Source organism: Diadema antillarum, unplaced genomic scaffold (genome assembly GCF_040938485.1).
Source record: "Diadema antillarum isolate AM-2024a unplaced genomic scaffold, OU_Dant_1.0 seq00000728_RagTag, whole genome shotgun sequence".
NCBI lineage: Eukaryota > Metazoa > Echinodermata > Echinoidea > Diadematoida > Diadematidae > Diadema > Diadema antillarum.
This window is the reverse complement of record NW_027271630.1, coordinates 375,170-399,035: the sequence shown is the minus strand read 5'-3', so window position 1 is coordinate 399,035 and position 23,866 is coordinate 375,170. Positions and strand designations below refer to the sequence as shown.

Here is a 23,866-nt window from a genome sequence, read left to right as displayed (position 1 = left end):
GAGAGGAGAAATGGAAGGAAAGGAGGAAGAATGAAAAAGGACACAAAACAGATGATAAAGTACTCATACAAATTAACAATAAAAGATATTCGAGTGACATATAATTGAGGAAACAATAATAAAGGAAAATGAAAAAAACACGCAAAGATGTACGGAAATGTATTCAAACGAGAAATGAAGACAGTATGAAGGAAATATGGATACGAGAGCGAGAGGAGGAGAAATGGAGAGAAAGAGGGGAAAGTGAGAAGACAAACAAGTTACAAATATTAATTGTAGAGAAAGGCACAGTTTATAGAGAGGTTTATATAGTACCTATGAAAAGGACGAAATATTACGTGTACTAGTAATCTAAACATGTGTCGTGATATAACTACAAAGCTTATAGTTAGATTAGGAAGGACCGTCCTCTTTTCACAATTAAACTTGATCCATCTTCATAGCGTTTGCATACGGAATAGTAATTTCCTTACGCACGCACGCACGTGCCCGCTCGCACACACACACACACATACACACATACACACGCACGCATACACACACTCACATAAACACTGATAAACCTCTAGTCAACTACTTAATATGTGACTGTTGTTGTTAGGTATTTACATACATTGCATCTGCATAATGCACTGTAGCATAATACTGAATACAGCTTACTGTATACGCTTTCTGAAATTTTAATGCCTCGGTAAAAGCTATCACTCAAACTACCCCATGTATTTCTTTGAATATTTCTTGGCAGATTTTGTAGAACACTTTATTTGTTTGTTTGTTTGTTTGTTTGTTTGTTTGTTTGTTTGTTTGTTTGTTTTACGTGCTTGCTGAGCCCAACGTCATTCTACGTTAAGGGGACCATGCAATGCTATGCATATTGACATGCAGTGTCTCATACTAGTAATACTCTTATCATACCTATATGTGGACTAGAGAATATCATAATATGACTTTATGAGCCATATATTTGTAATATTTTTCTTCCATTTTTCTTCAGATTACATGGATATGTCCCCCAAAAAATAACAACAACAAAACAAACAAACTTCCAAACCAAGATTCTGGTAATGATATCCTTCAATCAACGATAAGATTACCATTTAACAAGACCCAGTATGGAAAGCACCTTCCCCTTGACTGAGCGTAACTTATTAATGTTTCCCTGCAGTGTTATTAATGTTAACCATATTAGTAACATGGAAACATTTGAGTTATGCTCCGGCTAGGGAAATGTGCACTCCAATGTGTGTGTGGTTTTTTTTTTTTCTTCTTTTTTTTTTTTTGAGTACTTCGTACTCTAGCAATGATGTCATTGACAGGATTTTGGTTTGTTGAAGTTGGCCCTACCGTACTCGTGGATATCAATTTTAAGTGAGAAAATGCATGCGAACGTGATTAGGGCCTATTATTTTCCATATATTTACAGCATAGTGAGCGCTTATTTGTTGGGTATCAATCACATCTAGTGATATTCCTGGTTTATAGTCGTATCCATTGAAATATGTATTTGAAAATATAAGCTTCTGTATCTCTTGAATCAGGTGGCCTTGGATTTCGCTGATGACGAAGTAAAACCTGGTGAATCTACTACCATGAAGGTGACATCCCAGGCCAACTCACTGTGTGGCTTAGGAATCGTTGACAAGAGTGTCCACATACTAGGTGGAGACAATTCGATAACTTCAAACAAGGTTCGTTTCTCCCCAACGGCATACACGGCAGTTATTCACTGTCTTAATTTCCCGATGATTTGAATCCAAATGTGCATTTCCCCTTTATCTGTCACGTTGCGTGAAGGTTTTCACATGAACGCACTTTTTCAGTGAAGGTCCGAATCTTACAACTCTTAATGCGCAGGATCATCGATCCCCAGTGTAAATGAAAGAATTTGATTTACTGGTCGTCAGTGACTCTATACTTAACTAGCGCTTCGGCGTACGCCATTCTCGTCATTATGTTTAATATGAGCCTATAGATGATTCCAAAGGTACTTTTAGTATCATCGTACAATAATTGCTTAAAATCTGTTCCGATTCAGTCACGTTCTTAAACGTTCTAATGGGCTAAATGTCAGACATTTTCTGTAGTACCCTGATTACTGGAATCATATTTGTGTGCACTTATCGTGTAAGAAGGATTTACTATTTTGGATGGCGTGTGATTCCAAGTTATATTTTTATGCATTTACATGCCATGAAACACGTTATAGCACTGCTGCAGTTAATACGCTAGGTAAATCTGTGCACACGTTCAAAAAGAGTGAAGCAAATTTGTGTGTGGTGGGAGTTATTTTTTTTAATTTCTTTTTTTTTGGCGGGGTCTCAATGTCACCAAGGAAGAGGGTTGTAGTACCTGTATTTACTTTGTGCATGACTATTAAAAGTACTGCGTTTACATCAAATCTTCCACCATACTCCAGACCCTTTGAACGAAATAGAAATCGAATATCATACACCATATGGGTGGAGAATGTTTCTCCACCCACAATATGAGGTTAGGCCCAGGTTACACAATTAAAGCTTCGGAAAATGTATTTGTACTAGTAGAGGTTGTATCATAAATGCGGGCACGCGAATTGATTCTACTTGAAAATATGCATAGTAGATCTTCGATCGGATGAATGGTGAACACACTTTGACTGTAGACAATGTGTCTCCACTTTTCGTACAGCTTATCGAGGCTGTCAGACGGTATCAGTTGGAACGCTATGGAATGTTTTACGACTCCAGCTCCAGTTGTCAAGACTCGTCTTATCCCTGGTACCTAGACAGGAGGAGAAGGAGGAGGAGGAGGAAGAGGACTTCCGTTCCTTACTTCTACGGTGGTGGATCATCATTCGAAGACTCCTCAAAGGCATTCAAGGTACGATCAATTAAGTCAAAAAGAAAAAATATATATATTTGGCGAGTTTCACCAACATAATTTTATGTAGTATCCTTCGCACAGAATACTCTTTTATTGCCCATTTTCTCTTAAATCTCCTCCAACTTAAAACTCATTCTGCTGTCAGATATATATTATTTTCAGGCAATTTTGAGCATTCTAAAAAGCTACCTTCTACTTTCTATGATACAAATGCTAGTAATTCGAGTTTCCACATTTTAACTTTGTACGAGTAAGATCGCATTCAAAGAATGCAGCATAATAATCTTGCCTGCACGTCTTCATAATATCATTATGTTAACAGGCATCTGCTGCAATACTGTCATAAATAGGGTATTATATAGATGGAAGACTGCATATCATTTTGTTGTATTCGTTATTCTTTCAGGATATTGGCATGCTCTACCTGACAAACATGGATGTTGAGACCAAGCCGTGCAGAAGTAAGTCCTTTAAGTATGCGCTATTTGACTGGATGTAGACTGTTTGGCATAGTGTCCATATTATTTTGTTTTCCAAGGATAAACAACTTTGTAAATACCTATTGTACAAGGGACTGTAACAGAAAAGTAAAAGAGTAAAGACAAGGAACCACAGACTCGAAGAGCACGCTAATATGATGTGCTGAGAAAGAGAAGAGAGAGGGAGAGAAAGAGAGACTGAGAGAAATATTGTATGATTCCGTCTAAATTTACGGAGAAATTAACAGAGTATGCCTACCGGTAATGGTGAAGAAGCAGACTTATTTGAAGTCTTTTTTTCTTCTTAAATGCTGTCCATTTGTATCTCTTTGTATCAGCTTTTCCACAGGTTTACTATCGAACTGGTTTTGATGGACCACTGGCCGCGCCGATTGCTCAAGAAAATATTGTTCAAGACAGTATTAGCGTTGGTCCACAGGAGGCACCTGCTGTTCAAGTTCGCAGTTACTTCCCAGAGACATTCTTATGGGACTTGGTGAAAACTAAGTGAGTGCTGTTTAAAGCTGGGTTTGCTCCTGCAGACTCATCCTTGACTATTGTGATATACGTTCAGCGAGAAGACAATTGGTTAAATTTACCGAGGAGTCTTTTGTAAGATATGAGAAGGCGACTTGTTGACATGTACTCGCTAAGACAAGGCACCTTGATCATCAAGAAAAGGCGAGATGGCAACAATGCCTGGGCACAGTTTTCCCAGGAATGTTGCTTCCTCGCCTTGTTTCCCTAGACAAAGTGCCTCCATCGTCGAGTTTGGAGAAATCGTTTTCTCCACTTCTTGTCCTTAAAAAAGTCGCTTGGACGGGTTGGAACAAGTCACCTGGGCTCTTCGTTACTTCCCGCAAAATGGACAAACCTTATTTAGAAATATATTGCTCGAAATTTACAAATAATCAGACAAGCAATCAGATTCTATTTCGCAAACAAGTAACATAATGATGTCACGATAAGACCTATTAATACCACCATCGAGTCGTGTTTGGCATGTTTGTTACGACTTCAGGAAATATTTTATGGAAGGCCATCCGCAGACAAACTAACAAACAAACCACGATTTATACTTTCTTAAGATGGTCCTCATTGCATGACATTATGATACCGATGTTATTTCCACCTTCAAATATTAATGCATGTTTATGATGATATTGAATGCATGTCAAAATCTAGGATGTAAAATTACCTAAATATCCACCACTTCTTTGTCTCAACATCCCTTTGTTCGACAGTACCTCTGGCTTAGAGATGATTTCTCTTCAAACTCCTCATACCATTACCGAATGGGTGGCCAACGGTTTCTGCATCTCACCGGAGAATGGTTTGGGCGTGGCGCCGTCCGCCTCGTTCCGAACCTTCCAGCCCTTCTTCCTTACATTCTCCCTCCCCTACTCCGTGATAAGGGGCGAAAACGTCCCCCATCACAGTCAGTGTTTTCAACTATTTGGAGGAATGTTTGGTGGTAAGCACCTGAAATATAAACCATCTTTCAATTCGATTTCTTGCTGCTTGGAAAAGCTGAAGATGCTGCTTCCTTATATTTTGACCGTCTTCATTTAAATTTCAATTCAAGCTCCTACATGTCCTATGAGCATCATAGTCACAATGGAACAGTATAACATATTGTGGGCAGTCAGCTTATCCAAAAGGACATTGGCTCATAAGGAGTTCTTTCACCAAGATGAAATTCAAGATAGCTCCTTTCCGCTAGCAACATAACGTAACTGGGAAAATTCTGAGGTGATAACAACATCGCTTCATCTCATTCGTTCATCATCTTCATATTACATTTAAATGGTTGCGACCGATAGCACTGTTTCACAAAGAAAAAAAAACAACTTTCCTACCCTATGTCGGATTCGCATATACCCTATAGAGGGCCTGCTAGTCTATGTGTTTGACATCATCCTAGTTATCAAGTCAGTTCCAGCATTTCAGTTAAACAAATTCGTGTCTTTGTTTAGAATATGACTGATGTATCTTCGCTCATTTTTAGGATTCAGGTCTTTAAATGTGGTTTTGTTGGATCAATCTTGCCAAGTGATTTTTTAAAATCTTTTACACACACACATACACAAAATGGGGGAAAAATAAACCACTAATGTCATGGAACTGAAATACTGATAAATCAGCTGCCTCCAGGAACAGCTCATGGCAAATGGCAACGAAATGGGGATTTACAACATTCTTAGGGGAAATGATAAACACCGCTTTCATACCTACTTGACACACATTGTAAAACTAAATAAATATATGTAAATATGACGCAATCCTTTTCGTACTCTCAGGTGAGATTAACTCTTCAAGAGTCGAGTGAGTTCGAACTACTCAGTGGCTCAAGGAGTCGAGACATTTGCGTTTGTGGTGGAGATGGGGCGTCGGTGGAGTTCAGAATCCGTCCAGATATTGTCGGCCAGATGGCACTCGAAGGTATCTTTGTCATAGTTCCCTTGATAGATATTTGGATTTACACTTGTAGAGCCCTTGCTGAAGTTTGGTTGTCGTTGCAGTTTGAGTGAGAGAGTGACAATTTTATTGTCAGTATAAGTCTCTTTTGTGTGTGTGCGTGTGTGTGTTATCATTATTCAGCTTTGTTATCATTAAAATAGGAGCAAGTAAGTAGTGCAGAATAATTTGTACGGATTGAATAAAATTGCTCTTTACAGCTGCCGTGACTTGATCTCGTCTCTTAGACGGCATCAATTTTCTTTGCATGACAGGTTCTGTTTTTGTATGTGGCATGTGTTGACTTGATCTAAAAGGTCTCGGAGTAGCAGGTGTATCAAACGTGATAAGTAGTAGTACGTGATGGCCCAGCGTTTATTGAACTGTACACCAAAATCCGAGACCAAGTGAAAGACTTGTATAAACAATGCTAAACTGTTGCAAACTTTCATCCTTCCCATAGTCCAAAGATGATATTCTAAAATCTTTAGACGGGAAAGAATATCAGATTAGGAGAAAAAATAATACGTGTTTGTTTTTGTAGCATGAGCGTATGGCTTCTGTTCAGTCATTTATGTAATTAATCTATAGACTGAGATATTTTAAACAAAATATTGGACGCTCTCAGCCTGTGTCTTTCATTTGAATCCATTTACATTGTTAAATTGTATGGATTTTCCCATTTAAAGTACAAATTTCAGCATGAATTTAATTTTACGTCAATCTAATTAATTACAGTGCACGGTGAATCTGTACAAGACTCTGACACGATGTGCGGAAACAAGACTGTCAGTGAGCAAACTGGTGCTCAGGACGCCATCCGACGACAACTTCTTGTCAAGGTGAAAAGCAGCCCTATGAGACACGAAGAATTTCGTATAATAAAACATATACATGTAGGACGCATCGTTAAAACTACGATTTATATAAAGAGTATTGTAAAACACGGAGAATTATGGAATCACGGCCACACACTGATAAGACTGTGCGATAAGCAGGGAGCTGTGAAAGCCCAATCAAGTTGTTCCCCTCATTCGCACCATCGATTTTTAGGAACGATTTGTTAAAATGACACGCGAACCAAAGTTGAATGTGCGATGTATGCTCAGTCACTCATGCTACAGAATGTAAAAAGAAAATATATGAGCATTCGGGCACACCCGGTTGGAGTGAATCATACGACATACAATGTATATCATACGACGTACCTGTATAACTCCAGGCGGAATGAAGTAAAAGAAACGAAAGCAGTCACACCAATAATCTGACTCGGAGTATGTTTCGGTGTTCGTTCAATGCTAGTAAAGCACCTGCGTGAGATCATTTTTTATTCTCTGTTTGTGATTTCATTTACTTCTTTACAAGTGTGGTTTTCATCTCCTTACCGCGACAATTTTTTTTCCTTCCTTTCTTTTTGTGTTTTTGCTCTGGCGCTTTTCCTCTTTTATTTGGGAGCTTAAAGATTCTTTTGAGAGAAAAATCAAGTTTGACTGGCACAGCGAAAAAGACGGCAGAATGGTTACAGGGCCGGTGCAGTGTTTTCAAAAGTGTGGGGGCCCACTTCCGGGTTCTCATCTCTGCCCGTCCACTTCCGGGTTTCTTCAGCTGACAAGCAAATTAAAAATAAAAAAAAGTTCCTCAGCTCCTTCTCTCCCGTCCCATGGTGTTTTCACCCGACAAGCAAAAAAAAAAAAAAAAAAAAAAAAAAGGTCTTCAGAGAAAAAAAAACTTACCGCCGCCATACTTCAAGATCTCTATCTATTTCTATTTTAGTGCCACTTACGTACTTCCGGGTTGAAAAAAGTGTGGGGGCCCAAAGTTATGACACCTGATGTATTCCTTTGTATGGTGCACAAAAAGTGTGGGGCCCCCACGGCCCCCACGGCTGCGCCGGCCTTGTGTTAAAACTTTGTTGGAGTTGGTTGTTTAAAGAGGAAGTTTATAGCTTTTCTGCAGAAATTCATTTCTAAACAATTTCCATTGTATAACCCAATCACTCCCGTTGCGTGTTTTTTTTTAACATAATACATATGTTTCAATCACCATTTATGAATACATACTTAGCTAATGAAAGTTGCTTACAGTTGTTTTTTACCTCTCTTCATTAACACTACCAGGAGGTGGTAACTTATGTCTACCCGGTGCTACTGTAAATAGCTTAATTCACGATGGGTCAGAAATTTACAGTACAACTAGACTCGAGTAGCACAGATGATGCAGACTCTTTCACTGTCTTCCATTGTCTTTCATTGTCAGAATTGCCTATCAGGGCTTGTTTTCCTGTTGATTCATATCGTCTGTGTAGAGAATGCATCATCTCAATCCAATGAACCCATTTTTTCATACTTTCCATCAAACTCCTGTGTTCAAAAACTCCAATTTCTTTCATATTGTGTTGAGATTGTTATTCATTCCTCTGGTACTTGTCGTTTTCTCTTCGTGTCATTGCTAGGCCGAGGGAGTCCCAGATGGGTTTACTATCAGTGAATACATCTGTCTCCAAGGTGAGTATTGCTCCTGAGAGATTGAAATCGTGTACTGTATGTGATATGTATGTATTTCACTACCAGATGCCTTCAAACAAGGACATGTTCTGAAACCCACGCTGGTTAATGGCAGATAAATTCTGAATATGCGTAATATCACCAATTTCTGTATGGATGAATTAGGCCGCGTTTATTAAAATTGGTTTTTCCGTGCCTGATAAGCTTGGTAAAAACAAATGTATAAAATAAAAAGTCCCGTCCCATACTCTACTATCGGTGGCAAAACAAATGCCTACTACCTTTGAGCTCCTTTCAAACGAATATGACATTGTGTTAGGTTTGCATGTGTGTTATTAGCATAATCATTATCATGATTATGAGCGCCAATGTTATTTATTTTCCAGCACAAACCGTTGAATACGGACAGTTCCAGAGAACTTACCATAACATAACACCCATATCTAACATTATTTGATAACTGATCATCATACCGATAAAATAATGAGATGTATACCTACACTCATTCAGAATTGCGAAGTAACAATTTTCTTGATGTTGTTAAAAAAAAACATTCCTTAGAATGTTAAACCTGCCCACTTGCTTGATTTAGAAACTCTGAAAATTGTAATCAGAACTAAAGCAGCTTGAGTTTAATTGTTTACAACACGGCTGTGCAGAAGCTGATTACATGTTCAAAGCAATAGTAGAGCATTTTCCTTGTTCATTTTTGAATTTCATTTTAATGGGGGTTATGATCATTGCAGTGATGTTGTCTCCCAAATTTGTGTAGATCTAAACTGAAAAAAACGTCTGTCAGAGACCACCAGCAAGAACAAAAACTTTATTCTATGGCAGGATGGTGGTCTCCGTCACTTAATAATTTACAATTTGAATAGTTTCTTTGAAAGCTAAAATCATGACCCATTGGTTAGACTGTTATGCATATTGTCAGTGTTTTTATTCGTATCTTTGATTACGTATGAGAGCAGATTATGTACTATGTGTATGAATACTGCTTTGGAATACAGGAATCAAACAAGTATATAAAATCTGATTGTATTTCGCAGATCACCGCCATCGCGTTTTCGACGAGAATTACAGGAACAGGAAGCCCACAAATTACGTGGATGATTCTGTGTCCGGTAAAATTGTCGTCACAGGTAAGGCTTTGACACTGGAATACAAAGAAATCGTGACACTTAAGGATGTGAGTAAGTGGAAATTCTGTTTTGTGATCTTTTATAGTCGACGTTTGGCCTACTCAGAATACTGCCTCTGTGGTCACCCTGTCTTTCTCTTTGATAATGCTGTAGTATCAGGCAAAAGAGTCTTTATCTTGTCTCATTTAGATAAGAGATAAATGAAATTAAAGTTATTTTGTAGGAGATGCTTTTCGACTATCGATATAACAGAGGGCTCGGAATAACCAAAATGATGGGAATACACAGTGCAATTCTCCGTCTGATATCAATGTTGATACTGTAAGCCCCTATCTGTGGTTAGATATAATGAAAAGTATGTGATTAATATATCAATAGTCCAGGAAGAAATTGGCTGCGCAAATGATTGTCTCTTCGTAATTAAGTTGGTAACATTCAGTTTAATTGCATATCTTGTATTGAAAAGATATTTCATGGAATTGGTTAAATTAATGAAATCTGCACAAAATCAAAAAAAAAGTTACAAAAAGTTGCAAATTTCAAAGAGAGAGAAACAGAAACCTTAATCTTATAGAATTATTATGTTCTGCCAATTTAAGAATTAGCTATATAGATTTAACAAGATGCTTTTCAAAGTTGTCATTACAAAAACCAATAGCATCAAACATCGGACATGTAGTTTCTGGGACTTGGATGTGTAATATGATTACATAGCTCTTGCAGCTCTATCTTCCTGAATCACAAACCGATATGTAAGTCTTTTATTATAGCAGATAGTCTCCTATACAAGTTGTAAAATTCATGCAAAGATTTTTCCACTCTACACGGTCACCCAAACCTCTGGTTTGTTATTTTTCAGGTGACATGCTGGGACCCACTGTGGACAACTTGGAGCACCTGATTCGTCTTCCCACAGGTTGTGGGGAGCAGAACATGCTCGGTTTCGTGCCCAACATCGTGACACTGGAGTACCTGACGGCCACCAACCAGCTAGAGCCAGATGTGGAAAAGAAGCTCAAGTCGAACATGCAAGTTGGGTACCAACGCGAGTTGAATTACCGCCATCCTGACGGCTCCTACTCGGCGTTTGGAGGCAGGGATGGATCTGGTAAGCAAACCAAGGTGCTTTATAGGCCTACACAAAGTTATATTTGTCCCGATATCCACTCAAACGGAATTGAACTTGTATACTGTGTGTGATAACATGAAGGTGTAGCTTTGTTTGATTTTAAACCACCTGTTTAAGATTTTTGCTCCAAAAATTAGTGTCCTTTTTCCTGATGTCTGCATTCAAAGGTTTAAAAGAGATTCGTATTACTCTTTTTATTGGTTATCATATTATTTAAACCTCTCTTTCACACAACAACATGTAGAATTCATTAAAAAGGAGGTCGATAGTTGCATTCTATGATCCCAATGCTTTTAAAAGGAAGGGACTGTTACGTGTATATTCCGATCATCCCTTTCGCAATGATAGCCTCCCAATGGGATACCAAATTGTGATGTCAAAACCATAATACAGTGCCATGGAACACACAACTTCACTTGGCCCTAATACCCAGCATTGATGCTAACCGTGCTTGCACCTGGATTCGGCACAAGATACAATAAAAGACTGCAACACTACTCTGTAAAATGTAACGTTGACGAGGATTTCTTTTATAGAAGTTCACACTGAAATGATTATCCTTGCACATTCTTTTTAGCCACACATAGGTACAGATATCGATAGACCCTAGGATTGTAATGAGTCTTGCTACCTTTCTTTCAAAAGTGTAATGATGTACCTGTATACATGATTATAATGTACTTTCTGCTCATATTGTATACCTTTAGGCAATACATGGTTGACTGCCTTTGTGGTACGTTCCCTGGCCCAGGCATCAAAGTTCATCTTTGTTGATGAGAAAGATCTAAACGTGAGCATTGAATGGCTCAAAGATCATCAGGATGAGGAAACTGGCTGCATTGAGTCCGTTGGCTACCTAGGATACAAGGCTATGATGGTAGGCGCTATGAAAATATTTTTTTCTGTGAAAATTGTCATTGTTTACTTAGTAACATTAAAAATTATCATAATAACTTAAACAGGGCAAGTAAAAATGCATTATTCTAATGAGATTAGTATTCAGAATCATTTATGTTGGTCTGTACGACATGGAAAATTAGTTTCCACAAAATGTACGCATCAAACTTACATTTGAATAAAATTATGTCATAGATATAATAACTTCAACAACTGTAGCATATCCCTAAATGGATAATGCATAAGCCATTTTCTATTTTCTAATGTTTGCTTTGATAATCTGAAGAAATCATTGCCATCGTATATAATTGTAAATCCCATTTTCTTTTTTAATTCAAGTCGGCATGTCTGCATTTGGATTCACTGTGCATGAAAACCGAGAATGTTCAATTTGTCTCTTTCCATGCAGGGTGGTGTGACTGGACAGTCCATGCTGACTGCCTATGTTGTGGTCACCTACCTCGAAGCTGGTCTTCCCCCTACCGTAAGTTTTTTCTCTTTATTTATGCAGTGTACTCATAGATCATGTACTTATAAATTTTGTGAAATATCTCAGATAATTCAGGGGCATGGTTTTGGAAAAGAGTTCCCCTCTCCCTTCTTGAGCAAAATTACATCATAAAGTGTTTTTTTTAAATGCATGCAGACATATATTTCATATATTGACACTGGAAGTTTCCATCAAATTTAGGAGGTGCTGAATGTGATAATGATGATGATGATGATGATAATGATTATAATGATGACAATAGCAATCATGATGAATATAAGAACAAAATGTTATTTTTAATGATACGATAAGCTTGTCAATTTTATATATATATATATATATATAAATATATACATATATATATATATATATATATATATATATATATATATAGGGCCTATGACATGTATCATACACATCCCCGAAACCCCAAAGACGCATGAAGTGTTGAAAATTTGGTACAGCCATTAAAAGATGTTGGATGCTAAAAATGCATTTGTAATCACTTCTCTTTATATCTTAAATATACATGTAGAGAGAGGGAGAGAGAGAAGGGGCATGAGAGAGATACCTCTATAATATGTAGAATAATAATGATAACAAACATTATTAGCATCGTCATCAATGTCACTATTAATATCAATCTTAATGTTGCCCTATGCTTCAAATACAATACCTTCTGTCTTCAGTACTGTATCTGCACTGTGTTATCATGTATCGTAGGATGCGTATGTCGTGAAAGGTCTACAATGTGCGATGGCTGATCTAAATTCTGTGGAGGACAACTATGCCCTCAGTCAGATAGCGTATGCTCTAGCGATGGCTAGCCGAACTGAAGAGGCGACAAAGATTATGGAGAAGCTAGAAGGGAGATCTGTCAAACAAGGTAAGACACAAACGAAGAGCCATAGTGATGTTGTCGCATTATATGACCGTCTTTGTCGTTTCCTCTCAATAAGGAGTGTGAATAGGTTATGTTGGAATGTGGTTTCGAATATATGACTTGTTTGAACGTGTAACACCCATTTTGCAAAGCTATGAAAATGAACCCTTCCACTTGCAACATTGTGATACAGTGCCAAAGATAGGTCGGCACAGAACTCTCCCCAAATTACGAATATGCTGTATCATATCCGCGCACACTCCAGCAAACAATAAAAGAAAAACAAACAAAAACAGAATGAGAGTCAAAGGGTGCGTTTATCAACACCTTTTCTCGGCAGAAACAGGTTTTCCAAACAGCTTTCAAGGAATTTTTACGAGTTGATAAACGCAAAGCTGTTCTGAAAGCCCTTTCGGAAAGCCTTTTCGAAAGGGTGCGTTTATCAACTCTCCTTTTCTCGGCAGAAACAGGTTTTCCAAACAGCTTTCAAGGAATTTTTACGAGTTGATAAACGCAAAGCTGTTTTGAAAGCCCTTTCGGAAAGCCTTTTCGAAAGCCGCAAATTTGTGGCTTTCCAAACAGGTGTCCTAAACAGGTTTTCAGAAACCTGTTTGTAAACGCCTTTTGAAGTTGATAAACGCAAAGCTGTTTTGAAACGGCTTTGTAGTATTGTACTGCAGTTACGAACAATGCACGCCTTTAATGACCTCTTCTCCTCGGGTCGAATTGCGCAATGCAGCTGTGCAGTGACCGGCCAGTTATCGTGTTCGCGAAGAGAGTTGATAAACGCAACTATTTTGGAAGCCGTTTCTAAAGGGCTTTGGAAAAGGCTTTGGAAAGGGCTTTTGAAAGACGTTTAAACAGGGGAAAGTTGATAAACGCAGCCAAAGTCTCATGTCGCCACTCAGAAATATTTGAAGTATGTGCTAAACTGGAGCTGCCTCACAGATAATTAAAAAATTGATTCATGTGGCATTGCATCATGACTCGTCACTCTCAAAGGAAGATATGTCTTTATGATGGTAATTGCTTTTCGCCGTCCCTTCTTAGAAAACAAGCGGCATATTAATAGTACAGGGCTTTGGAAAGAGCTTTGGAAAGGGCTATCGAAAGGGCTTTCGAAAGCCGTTTAAACAAGGGAAAGTTGATAAACGCAGCCTTAGTGAGTCAAAATGAGAGTCAACGTAGAACTTTGTAATAACTGTTACAGCAATCCAAAAGCAGTTCAAGTGATAGTCCAAGTGAACAGTGAATATCATTGTCTCCTGATAGATCCCAAGACATACCAAAGTAAGAAAAGAAAGTTATGACTTGGTATTGTTGTCATGTTAGGTGGAATAACGTACTGGACCAACAACCGTCCGTCCAGTCTATCGCTAGGCAGCTACTACAGAGCCCCGGCAGACTCTATCACCATCGAGATCAATTCCTACATCATACTCACCGAGTTCCTTCGCTTCGACAGCGCTACAGCAAGGTCTGCAATGGCTAGCACAGTCAGGTGGCTTATATCGAAGCAGGGAGGACAAGGTGGCTTCGTCTCCACCCAAGTGAGTGAGAGCTATACTGTATTATGTCTCATGGCACTGATTCGGACAATTTCATAACGCCCAATATCAACGACGTTATAACACTGACACCGATAGCCATCATAACACTACCTTAGTCGATAAACAATTACAAAATAATTTTCATGAAAGTAAACTAGAACTGAACAGAAAATGAATAAGCTTTACTATTTTCTTGGCCCAAGTGGATTTTCTTGTAAATTTCTTTGGTGAATTCTTTACAATATACCATGACAATGACTCTGTAAAAAAATGTACTGTAGGCTACTGTATGACTTTTTAATCAATCTTGTCATTGTAGCGCGCTGTCTTAAAACACCCGTCTCACTATTACGTATTTTGTGCAGTGATTATGACTATATAAGTTAGTAATCCAATCTTTTTTTTTTCCCGCTTACACTCAGCTGGTATATATATATATATATATATATATATATATATATATAATATATATATATGTATGTATATATATGTATATATAGCGAGAAAGAGAGAGAGAGAGAGATTAGTTTATTTCATCAAGACAAGAATGTTGAGGCTAAATTTTACTGCGTGTCATTGCTTACAATGTAAAAACAGCACAATACAATTCTTCACATTAAACAAATTAACAAAAACAATACTGTATATGGGCCTTATTAAATTACTTTTACCAAAAAAAAATGCAATTCTATTTCAAAATAAAATCTTATATCAAAAAACTAATCGCACATAAATAAGTATAATGGAAAACTAAATCGACTGATTTTGAATACGGAAATATGAATACATGTATACACTCACATCAGCCCGCTACAGCGGTAACATGTGCCAAATCACACATATTATATTACCCAAGGCCCAACATTGACTTTTGTTTCTGGTTAAATTTGCAGCAAAGGCAGTCGCATGAGTAATAAAACATTGAATACTGTATTTGTTATATACTACTCACGATATTCTTCTGAATGTCATGTGACCCGCATTCATCCAATCAAATGGCAAGGATCTATACATGACATGTGTTGCATAATACATGCTATATTTCATAGTTTTTGTTAGCACAGAAAGTCGTGACTTGAAGCTTGATAGCCATGGTTGTTCGTAACAAAGCTTAACCAATAATGTGTCAACATAATAATCATTTATTGTTCCATGTGCAGGACACTATCATGGGGCTGACAGCCTTGGCCAAATATGCCGCTGGAAGTAGCACCCAGACAGCAATGGGAGTGGAGGTTGCGCTGCTCGCACCAAGACACAAATTTCAACACAGGTTTACCGTAACTCAAGGAAACCTTCGTGTGCAGCAGGAGCAACCGTTCAAGAAGTTTCCTGTTGAGACCAGAATTCGTTCCAGGGGCCACGGCTGCGCTTTGGTGCAGGTGAGGTACCTCTACAAACGCGATCCTTTCGTAGACACTCACACACACACACACACACACACACACACGGAATGAAACAGTACATTGAAATGAAACAGTATTTAAGTCCAACATTTACGTGTTTAAGTATTCTGTAAGTACTAGTATATCCTCTGCTGGAATCAAATATTACTCAATCATTTTGTTTATTGGTCATTTATGTACCCCGAAAAAATGAAAGCAGAAATAGATGAAAACAAACAAAGCAAACGAGCAAACAACCACACTCGTACGCACTTACATTTATTCACACAGGAAGTTAGAATGAAGAACAATAATAGAGAATGGCATATGGTTATCACAGGTCTTGGAAGTAAGTGTAGGGTATATTCTGGCAGTTATTCGTTTAAGCATTCACTCTGAAAGGCTCCATTCAGTTGGCAATCTCCCTCAGACGTAACCTGCCATATTCCAACTCACTTTACCGATGTTTTACAGTTTAATAAGTTTTCCGGCAGGAATTTCTATTTTTGGTCGGACATACAAAGTTTTAACGTTTGAAGTTTCACTGGTTTTTCAGTCATATCATTTCATATATAGTGGAAAACGTTCTGGTGATAGTGCATAAAAAATCTCCCAATTTAATCCAATCTTTTTGTACATGAAATCGGAAAGAATAATTGTATTAATGTCAAATGGTCGAAAAATATCGTGAATATAGCGATGATGGATTAGTGATGACTTTTGTGGGGGAGGGGAATGTAATTGTGAAATCATGTATGGATCGAGATTCTGACTTCTTTATGTTTTTGTATTTCAATCAACCGATGTCAAAAATGTTTAGCGCTGACTTGATTTAATTTGATTTGCTTACATGTTTGTGACTGATAGAACTTCTTATGATTATAGTAAAAACGTACAATTTTGAAACTCAAATATTTTCTTATGTCTAAATATAATGACTCATTTTTGTGTGTTGTGTTGTTATGTATGAACTTTTCCTCATAGCAGCATTGCCCTAAAAATAAACATTGAAATTTCTCATTAATCACTTGCTTAGACCTCTTTCCTTACAGGTTGTGGTCAACTACAATGTCTACCCAGACGAATCACAAAGCTCGTTTGCCCTCAAGTCATCAGCAGTCCCGCTTGAAAGCAAGAAAGGAAATTGCCACAACTATAGAATTTTTACCAGAGTCAGGTAATAGATGATACGTGTAATGTTTGATGGGTATCATATTGCTTCAGACAATTGATGATGTTGATAAAGAATGATGTTGTAGTTATCAAAGATGGTGGTGGACCTAATTGGGAATTTTTCTTTAAATGTCTACTATTATTATCAAAAAATAATTATGTATGAGGATTTCGTGACTGCAGAACACATCAATGTATAACTTGAAGAAAATTGCGTTTGAAAATTTGCAGCTTTGGATAAATCATATCCGTGGATAAGAATTGGCTCGAAAAGGTCGTGATAGCGCTGTAATGGGACAATATAGAGAGTGGTATATTATTTTTCACTTATCTAGCATAAATAAAAAGTACTTGATATAGTCCGTCAGGAGGCCGGGGTAATGCGTATCCATTACATGTATTAAAAATGAAATTCCGTTTTTCTTTTTTTTTATATTGTCTTCACACCGCTCCACTGTTATGCATACCTTAGCCTTCTTATCCTGCAATGGCAGCAACAAATACTATAGATATCCGTGATATTTGTCCAATCAAATTCACTGATATGCTATACTGGTATTTCGGCAGTTACTGAATATACGTATGTTTCAGATTAATTTCACCTTATTAAGGAGCGTGCATTGTGAGTCATCTAAATGTCGTCAATGTTGTTATTCTTTTTTTAATTATTATTAAAAAGGAGATTGCATTTCCAAATGAAAATCACTTTCTGCAAGTCAAACATTTCAGTGTGTCAAAACCCTGGTTTTTACTCTCTGTCTGGCCTTTCCAGTTACACCGGATCTGACGAGGAGTCCAACATGGCGCTGGTAACAGTTGTTCCACCATCTGGATTCTATCCCATAAAGTCATCCCTCGAATCTTTGCTAATGGGCAACAGTGACGTTAAGAGGTACGAGATCAACGGGGAGCAGGTCAACTTCTACTTTGACAGTGTGAGTATCCCTTTGCCATAGATTAAAATTTATCTTCATCTGTCTATCTCTCTCTCTCTCTGCCATCTATTTCTATCTATCTATCTATCTATCTATCTATCTATCTATCTATCGACCTATCTATCTATCTATAGTAACATGATTACAAATGTAGCAAAGACTCAGAAACTGCTCTCCGTAAACATTCTGATGGCGCAATGAGTTCGCTTGTCACCATTTTTACTCCTTTGTGTTCATGCGTTTGTTATCAGTCTTGTATTTTTCACCTCCCGTCTTCTGCCTTAGCTAGCATTTTTCCATTCATAAGGTGTCATGAGTAATACATTGCACACTATATTGAAGAGTTTCTTAGCAAAACTGGTTAAGAGCCTTGTTAAAATATTTCAAAGTAAGTTGATCATCAGACAGAGCAAAATAAAACCTTTCTATTGATACCTCACTTGCTAACGTAAAATGAATATTCTTGAAAACTTTTTTCTTATCTTTCTATTTGTTTTTATAGCAGCTTTAATGACAGATATCTCACATTAATAAAAATAGAGTTAACTCGTTTTGCAATCAAGCTATTCTGTTATTTTGTTTAAAATGCCCCTTCATTTTCTTTAACAGACTGATTTTATCTGAATTGTGTATTATTCAGCTCATACTCTTCTTGTGGGTTTAGCACAGAGATTTATCTATACACGTATTTATATGACTATCCTTGCATTTGTTGTTTGTTTGGTATCTTGTGGGAAAAGACCCAAACAAGCATGACATTAGCTTTGATTCACTCGCATTATACCTGATTTTCCCATATGCAGTTAAACGCTGATGGCGCGAGTTTTGAATTTGACGTGAGCAAGGAATTCGACGTTCAGCAAGCCAAGCCTGGCTACGTCACAGTGACAGATTACTACGAAAAAAGTATGTACAGTATGCCTTTTGGTTATTCATTACTCCAAGACTACTGTAAGAGTACTTTGCTTTCTACCATTGGGTTGACTCTGTTTTGTAATTCATAGCGACTGTTTGTGTATGTATGTGTGTGTGTGTGTGGGGGGGGGGGGGGGGGGGGGGGGTTCTGGGTGTGTGTATGTGTGTGTGTTTTAGCTCTTTAAATGTCCAGAAGTTCAGGAAGGCAATCGACAGAAGCAAAAAGAAAAATCCAGTACAGAAAGTGAAATAACTTAATTGTATTCATCCATCTCCAAGTCAACAATATCACCAAATTATCCTCAAACAGGTCTTTATTTGAATATTCTCTTTCGAGGCTTTTAAAGCTTCTACCAGAAGAGTACTGGAGGCACTCTCTGGTTATATTTGGGACCATTCATAAATAGAAATTTGTGAATATGATTACTCCTAAATGTTACTCCTTCGATCAGTCATTGGAAGTATTACCGTATACTGACGTCAATTTTCTGATCCCCTCAACATGTCCTTCTGTTCTGTTTGTTGCTTGTATCTAGGTCTCTCAGAGTCTGTACCTCTGAATCTAACCTGCGATCCTTCTTCTGAGCTCTTACTACCACCCGACATGATACCGCCCCCACCTCCACCCAGACCCCAGATCAGTATAATTGTCGAACGTACCGACATCGAGTTACCTCCCCAAGTCAATGAAAGGGATCCTGGTGCACAACCTGATCGGGAAGAGGATCCTGCTCCTCCAGCCCCAGAGCCCACGGACTTCGATGGGTTTGGAAACCAGCAGTCTGTCAAGGAGGAAGATCGGGAACCTGTCAAACCAGTCGAAGCAACTGAAGACAAGCCGGGAACCCAAGTGGACAAGGACACATCAGACGATAAAGAGGATGGACAGCCGTCCCCAGACCAAGACTCTGACGATGAGGCTAGAAAGGATGGAGATTCTGACAGCGAGGGACCAGCAGGAAAGCCGACAAAGCCGGCTGTCACGGTAGAGCAGAAGGAAGAAGAGCCTTCTGCACAAGAAGAAAAAGATGGTGATAAACCTTCACCAGTTTCCCCTACCGAAGAGGAAGAGGAAGATGATAGCGAAATGACAGAGGAAATGGAAATTGCAACAGAAATAGTAACGGAACAGGCAACCGTGTTTGTAACAGAGGAGGGAGAGCAAGGACAACGAAAAACGACACCCGAACTGGATGTCGAAGAAGAGGAAGCCGGCACTGAAATGGCAGAGCTCAGAGGCACAATGACAATGATGATGAGCCCAGAGGCTGCTCCACAAGAAATCATCCAGGCAACAGTTGTTACGGAAGAGATTGAAGTTGTGGAGGTAACTCAAGCTCAAGCTGTGGAGGTAACTCAAGCTCAAGCGATGACAACCGAAGCAGTAGATGCCGCAACCACAGCATTCGATGCAGAAGCACAGAGCACCACTGAAGCCGATTTTGACGAATGTACAGTGGAAAACATCTGTGGCGGACCCGAGTACAAGTGTGTCAATTTCCCAGGGACATATGAGTGTCAGTGCGCTGATGGTTATGTCATGGACGAGAATGGATCGTGTCATGGTAAGACTTTGTCCCGGACTCTGTCTACATTCAAGCTTTGCTGTGCAATGTCGTAAGTAGGGCATACTCGAAGTTGGCCGATGCAAAGGTGCTTACCGCCTTGTTGGATAATCGCATACAGTGATCCGACAATGAGTGAGCTTTATCAAAATAATGGTTGTTACCGGTGCGGTCCATGATGTAGTGCTACAAAAGTTTGGATTTTTTTTTTCAAGAATTTCAGCTTTTCTTATTTACATAGCAAACTAAAATTCAGGCATCTTTCTTTGCACAGTACATACTGAAAGAAAAAAAAAAATGTCCGTTCCATTGGTGCTGATGTCCATACCTCCTATATCTATACAATCCTCCCACAAATGCTGCTCTTTCCATTTATTGTGATGATATTGAAATTGGTACCAGTGTATGAGAGCATTGTGACTTCTGCCTCCTGACTCTTAATGTCTTTCTTCCTACACCAGGATGTGCGTACTGCAGTGACCAGTTACCGGAAGATGGCTTGGATCGTTTCTGTTCATCGACGTGGGGTAAGTTTTCAAGCATTACAAAAATGTACTCGCCTAGTGTGGCTAGCGCTCTGCGGGACCGACAAGTTATCCTTATCAACATCAGTTGAGAACACACTGAGTGAAAAAAAAACCCAACAACCCCGACTTACTGTTAAAAACACACCATGGTAAACCTGAAATTATTAATTATGTCTCCGACCTATGGGAAATTCCATCAAAATATCTGATGGTTTGATAAAGTTATGATAATGTATGCTAACAAATTAGTGTTCATAACAAACGCAAACAGGTCTAAGTGTGTACGTGTGTGTCACACACTAACACACTGAGCAGCTTCTGACCATTCGAGCGTTGAGAATTTAGGGTTTCTGGGACGACACTGAACTAGGGCTTTCTATAGCTCAGTCGGTAGAGCACCGGGTTAGTAATCCGGAGGTCTCGGGTTCGAACCCCGATGGAATCCCATTTTCTTTGCTCAATTTTCCACTACTAAATTAGTGTTCATGATAGATATCGTCCCTTTCCTTTAAGCTTTACTGTATCTTGCTTACAAGCTGGTGGAGTTGTCCTCCCTTCTTCGCCCCAGCAGTATATGAGCAAGTATTTTATTCTACTTATGTGTACAGGTTACGTTGTGAAGAGACGAAAGAAGGACCTGCGTCTGCTGAAGGAGAAGCGTTATTCCAATGTTGCTCCGAACGGTCGTGTCTACAGAAATTTCAACGTGGCCGACAGCTATTGTCAATGCGATCTTCTTCTACAGCATGGCGGAGGTACGTCAATATCCATCATTCCTGGAAGACATCTTTCCCGATCCATTATAGTTGAAAAAGAGTAATAGTAAGAACAATGATAATAATAATTATAATAATATTAATGATAATAATAAGAAGAATATTAGTAACAATAATGATAAACAAATAATTATCTTGTACATGTGGTGGAGATCCGTGAGAAGCTATCGTTCTTCAATATTAGATCGAAATTAGTTTTATATTTTTTATTTATTTATTTTTTTTTACTATAGCAGAAAATTGTATCTCTTTTTAACGAGGCTACCATCTTCAAGCCTTCAGAAGGCATGGGACTATCATACTGGCAAGTCATGATGAGGAGACGAACTAAAAGTGTTTTATCTTAATGGTTTCCTGGAGAGAGAGAATGAAAGTAGAATCACTGCTGCTTGAGAGTGTCTTGTTGTCCGCGTGTACAGCTGTACCATTATACGGAAAATTGGACCTATTATTCAGCGATAATACCTGTACGAAACCCATTTTTTCACATTTTCCCTAAATCTCCGATCGCAAGGGAGATTTAAGATGTTGACAAATCAGTACATGTTCTGTGGTCTGACATAACACGGTGATATATAATTAATTTCGATTTGTTTGTTTGTGTGTGTATTTCAGATCGTTTCTTTGTTTTCACTGACGCCGGGGAAGACAACAGCGTACCTCTCGTCATTGACAACAGATCTATGATCTTGCCATTCAGAAGTGACATCGTTGATGAAGTGGACAGTTGGAGGAATGGGTGTTAGATGTCGACGATAATGACGGGCGAAGCTTGCAAAGTTAATTATATTTTGATGACATATTCGGTTTCACCGGTGAAAGCATTTATACTTGCAAATTCACGACAAATCTACTCCGGACTATTACATCGAAAACTGTGATCATTTCATACAAGTTATCTGTTAAAGGGATCATACAGTTTTGGTTGAGACCTAATTTCGGGTTTCTAACACTTATTGGTCAAATAATGAGAAACCTCTTATGAAATATGAAAGAGCATGTAATTATATGAGGAATTCAATGTTTATTTGATGAAAATTGGTTTTGAAATGGCTGAGATATCCAAAAAGAGCGATTTTAATAAAGTGTGGGACCCACACTTTATCACGATCACTTTGTTTTACTTTGTTTTTTTATGTTTCAGTCATTCCAAACCCGATTTTCATCAAATAAACTTTGAATTCCTCTTAAAATGGTATGCTCTGTACTATATCATAAGTGTTTTCTTGGTATCTTGCAAAAAGTTTAAAGCCCAATTCTCATCTCCACCAATACTGTATCATCCCTTTAATTATTGCTATGTTTTCCAGGGAACCAACTTTAACATCAACTAGAAGGAAAACCCATCAAATTAGTCTTGTTCCATCAGATTGATGATAAATTGTTACATTATGCTGCAGTGTATTATACAAAAATGTTGTGAAATCACTGGTCATATTACAGGGATATGTTCATTCATGTATGCACCAAAATGAATGCAATATTTGCATGATAATTAGTCGACTTATTCTTCGTTTTCACTTTATTGGTGAAGTCATTCGACTCTCTATGGTAAGAGCTGTTCTAAATCGTTTGTAGATGTTGGTAATTCTCCGTCAACTTGTTTTGTGTTAATCTGCGCAGCTATTGACATACACAGTCTCATGTGAATACTTCAAGCAGAGGACTGACACTACGAGCAAAATGTCATATCAAAGTATTCGATCTCATTCTATAAAATTGTTTTACAATTTTATCAATATTGTATTTTGTGTTTTGTAAACGGTGGAGGTTTCCTTTTGTTACCCTCCCCCTTAAAAAAAGAGAGTGATATTGGAGGATAGTAACAATAAGATATCGTATGATATTGAAATTGTTCTATTTACCCATTTTACTTATTGAAATCATAATTCATGCCATTTAGTCGTTTAGAAATGTGGCGATACTAATGCTCATTTGGATCTCAGCCGAATGAATGGTGCTCTTGTAACCAAATCCTATAAACGGATATCGAATGCTTGAAAGTTCTTGTCTTCCTAAAAAAAAATGCAACTGTGTAAAAAAAAAAATTAAAAAAAATGTGCGAACTTGTTTATGAAAGGGCATTATATTTGCAAATGATAAGAAAGAATACTTCAAGGTAATAATTCTTGAAAATATATGACACTGGAAGCAACTTCAAACGTTTTGCTAGTTGATACCGGTACAACCAGCTGAG

The 23,866-nt window shown here is 38.1% G+C and overlaps 1 pseudogene; it reads left to right on the top strand.

Moving 5' to 3' along the window:
* The window catches only part of LOC139738184 (pregnancy zone protein-like), a 44,558-nt pseudogene extending 22,845 nt beyond the window's left edge, over positions 1 to 21,713 (top strand).
* Positions 21,714 to 23,866: the final 2,153 nt, after the last annotated feature.